Here is a 4,494-nt window from a genome sequence, read left to right on the forward strand (position 1 = left end):
GAGGTATGAGAAGGTAATGGATCAGTAAAAATCTGAAGATTTTGGTTAGGAGGAGCTACAGATGTGTTGCCTTTATCATTCACTCCAGAAATAGAGATAGTATTATTATCAATCAAATCTTGAATTTTACCCTTTAAAGAAAAACATTTTTCAGTATCATGCCCAGGCTGACGATGAAATTGACAAAAAGATTTGTTATCAAAATAAGGTGAAGTAATCTTTGCAGGATCAATTTGCCTTATAGGAGGAAGAGTAAGCACATTTTGTTCCAATAACTTATTCATAATACTATGCAATGATTCATTCAAAGGAGTATACTTTCTTTCTTTCTTGAAAAATTTAGAAATAGGAGGCACACCTGATGCTGCATTCACATTGTTGTTGATGATGTTTTCATTGAATTTGATGGAATCTCTATTCGGTTTAAACTTTCCAAGTGGTTGTTGACTGCTATCACCCTTATCACTCGGAGCCATAGGATGTGATTGTTCCATTTGACTCACAGTCAGTTGATAAGTGAAGAGTTGCACACAACTGTTGGAAAGAAGTAAACTCAGAAAACAGGAGTTTGTCTCGAATATCTTTTTGTAAATTAGAAATAAAGATTCTTTGAATATCATTGTCAGGCACTGGAAAAGAAATTTGAGCATACAAATGCTTATATCTACCAATGAAATCAATCACTTTTTCTTTAACACCTTGTTTACAATGCATTAAATCAATCAAAGTAACTTTAGGACTTATATTGTTTTGAAATTGTTGAATGAAAGCATTTGCAAGTTGTTCGAAAGAAGTAATAGAATAAGAAGGCAACGAGCAATACCATTGTAGGGCTTTGTCTCTTAATGTTCTAGTAAACAGTTTTGCAAGCAACCTTTGGTCATAAGCAAAATCAGTACATATTATTTGAAAAGTCTTAACATGTGTTAGAGGATCTCCTTTACCATTATAAAGTTCCAAATGCGGGATTTCAACATGTTTAGGAGGGATAGCTCGAACAATGTCAAGAGAAAGTGGGCTCGCAACATCAAATGTGGGCACACTAAACTTAGATTGATTCATAGAGGCAATTTGCTACTGTAAAGAAGAGACAGTTTGTGCAAGATTGTTAATGGTCGCTTCAGTCGAAGAATTCATATTAGATGTGTTAGATTGAGATGGAGGTGTTATGTTATTGAAAGAGGGTAAAGAGTAAGGTGGTGGGACTCTATGATAATTAGTCATAGGAGATGATTGGACAGGAGGAACACTACAAGGAGGAATGGAATGGTTAAATGAATTGCCCCCTTGCGTCATGTTCATTTGTGGAGATATAATAGGGACACTCATTGAAGGAGTGAATGAAGAAGTCAGATTGAATGAAGGAAAAGGGTTAATTGAAGAAGAAGGATTGCCCCCATGACTGATGATCACAGGAGGAATGTCTTCTATAGAAGTAGCCATTATGTTTGATGTAAAAGTAGGTATGCTAGCAATAGGAGTTGTCAAAGGAAAAGAATGATTGACTTGAGTAGGAGGTTGTGTATAACCCAAATTTTCAGCACAACTCTTCATAGGCATCACATTCGAATCCACAATGTGTGCAATACCACGCAAAATATCAATTCCATTCTTGTCACTTTGAAGCATATGTTTTAGACCCTCAATTAAAGGAAGAGCTTGACTATCGGGGTATTCTTGAGACATCCATTGTCGAAAATCGTCAAATTGGTTATTCAATTTTGAAAGTTGTTCTTCAGAAACCTCATGGAAAGCTTCTTCATCATTGGGAGGATTAGAGGAATTACCCATGTCCTCGTTAAAAAGGCTATTAAAATTAGGTTCCATCTCCTCAGTAATTAAACCTCGGAAAGACTTAATTCTACGACTTCGTCTAACGGGAATAGTGTAAGTAGGGCTTATTGTTGTAAAACTCATGCACTAGAGAGAAAGAGAAAATTTTGATTTTTAGAGGTAGCAATTTTCAGTAAAATCAGCCAATCTTCTGGATTTAAGCTGTTAAATACAATCAGGACAATCTCCCAAAATTTCAGAAAAAATGTCAGGGACCGTGGCGCTCGGACTGCACATGGTCCCGGCAACTTTTTTCGAAATTTGCTGGGATGAAAGTTATGATGATTTTAGAGCTAATTTGAAAAAAATTGAGTGATTATACGATCTGTAAATAGGCCAAATTAAAGTTGCAATCTCGAAATTGAACCCTACCAAGATTGTTGGAAAATGTAAAATTTGAATTTTGAAAAAGAGAGGGAAACTGAAATTTTAAATTTTATGATTTTAGAGGGAATATCAAAAGCAATGCAAATTTTGAAATTTAAAAGTTGACTCAATTTCACGCAAAATTCAATTTTGAAAGCGGAAATTAAAGTTGTTGTAATTAAGCACTTAATTTCAAAAGTCACAAATTGCAAGAATTTGAATAAAGCACTGAAATTTTTAATGAATGCAAACACACTTTTCAGATTTACGACAGTAAGAACACAATTTTGACACAAAATTTCAATTTCAATGATTTTTGAATGTTTAGAAGCCTTAAACCAAGCAATCACAAGACCAACTTTGACTGTAATTTTGAAAGTGTTATAATTGATAAAATCAGCCAAAATTCTGGATTTTAGCAGGAAAATACAGTAAGATCTAGCTCCCGAAATTTCGGAAAAAATGTCGGGGACGATGGCGCTCGGAGTGCACACGGTCCTCGCAACTTTTTTCCAAATTTTCAGGGATGAAAGATATTGTGATTTTATTGCGGAATCCAAAGTTACAGCTGATTTGGAGATGTTTTGATCGGTGAAATTGTCGGACAAAGGTTGAATCAAGAGGGTTTCAAAAATTAGGGTTTTGACACTTAACCACTTAATTTTCAAAATTAAAGCACAAATATGAATTGATAATTTGTAATAGAAGGGCAGATCTGAAACAAGCATTAACAATTAAATATTTCACAAGTTTAATTTTCAAAAAGAAAATTTAGGGTTTTTATGCAATTAACCTCTAAAATTTGCAAAAGATCAAACATGGAAATGTAATCAAGGAATCAAATTTTCAAATCTAACCATGAATAATCAGAAAGGATGTTCACGTCGGGTTCACCAAAATGTAAAGCGGAAAATCGGTCGAACCCTAGTTGCTCTCCCCTCTTCTAACTCCGAGGAGAGAGAAGGGAGGTTACTAGGGTTGATGGTTTTCACTTGGGAGACTTTACATTCAAAAGAGGGGTTGAAACCCACAAGATCCAATCCCACACAAGGCAAGATTGGATGCTAAATGCTAGATACGGTGCTGTCCTACAAATTTGAGCAAAAGTTGACGGGACGATGGCGCCCGGCGTGCACACAGTCCTCCAAAAAATCCGCGAAATGAAGGGGGATCTGTTCGTCTCTGCACAAGGATTCCAGATCTTCAATTTCAGCCGCGTACCTGCAACCTACACACAGAAAAGTGAAGACGATTGGGGGGTTAAGGATTAGGGGTTTGCCTTTAGGTCAAACCCCGGTTTTGGAATTAACCAAGAAATGAGAAATGCTGTGAATGTAAATGTCTGTAATGTAAAACAAGTACTAATACCTTGTTGTAAGGATGTTTGTATCCTTATGTGCGAAGGTATAGATGTTGTTGTATGTTGTATGTTGTAGTAGTATGTAGTAAGTGATCTCCTCTTCAATGGTTGAATCCTTGTCTTGAATGCAACACTTAGCCTTGAATGGAGACTTAGAATGATCAATTGCTTGAAGGAATGCTTGAATGCTTGAATGCTTGAATGTTTGAATATCGTTTTCATGCCTTTTCCATCTATTTTCCCTCTTTCTAAATGAGAGAGGAAAATGTAGTTTATATACTTGTCAATTAGGGCTGATAGACTGATTTTTCCGACCTTAGGCCGACCAGGAAAGATAATTTCCAATTTGCAAACAAAAAGACTCGAAGTCCCATAGGAGACTAGGCCCAAAATAGGGCCAGGGACCAGGGCGCTGGGCACCATGGTCCTGGGGAACCAGGGCGCTGGGCGCTCTGGTCCCACCTCCCGAGACAGCAGGGTGCAAAGGAGGTTCAGGCCAGGGTGCTTGAAAATGCAGTTTTTGGTGTCGTGGACAAGTTTCGGGGTCTCCATTCAGGTTCTCTGTTGCATCGCCATCGTGAAGACCGAAATGCAGTCAAAATTGCAAGTGTCGCAATTTTAGGACGCTACAACTCTCCATGGTGAAAGGTCGATATGGTGGAACCTCTACCATAACTCTAAGCCTCTAGCCTTAAGCCAAGGCTACTCTGCTAGATTCTGGCATAATAAGGGGGTCAAGTATCTTATGGATATCCTAGAAAATGACAACCTCATCACCTGGGATGACCTTAGTACTAAATATGATCTCCCTGCTTCGCATAAGAGAACCTACAATATGATTAGGAATGCATGTAAGTCCCTCAACCTTCCTAGAAACACTCATGTCGATGCCCATAGGTACCTCGCATTCCTATGGCAGGATGGCTCCCCCCTCC

Source organism: Cryptomeria japonica, chromosome 10 (assembly GCF_030272615.1).
Source record: "Cryptomeria japonica chromosome 10, Sugi_1.0, whole genome shotgun sequence".
Classification (NCBI taxonomy): domain Eukaryota; kingdom Viridiplantae; phylum Streptophyta; class Pinopsida; order Cupressales; family Cupressaceae; genus Cryptomeria; species Cryptomeria japonica.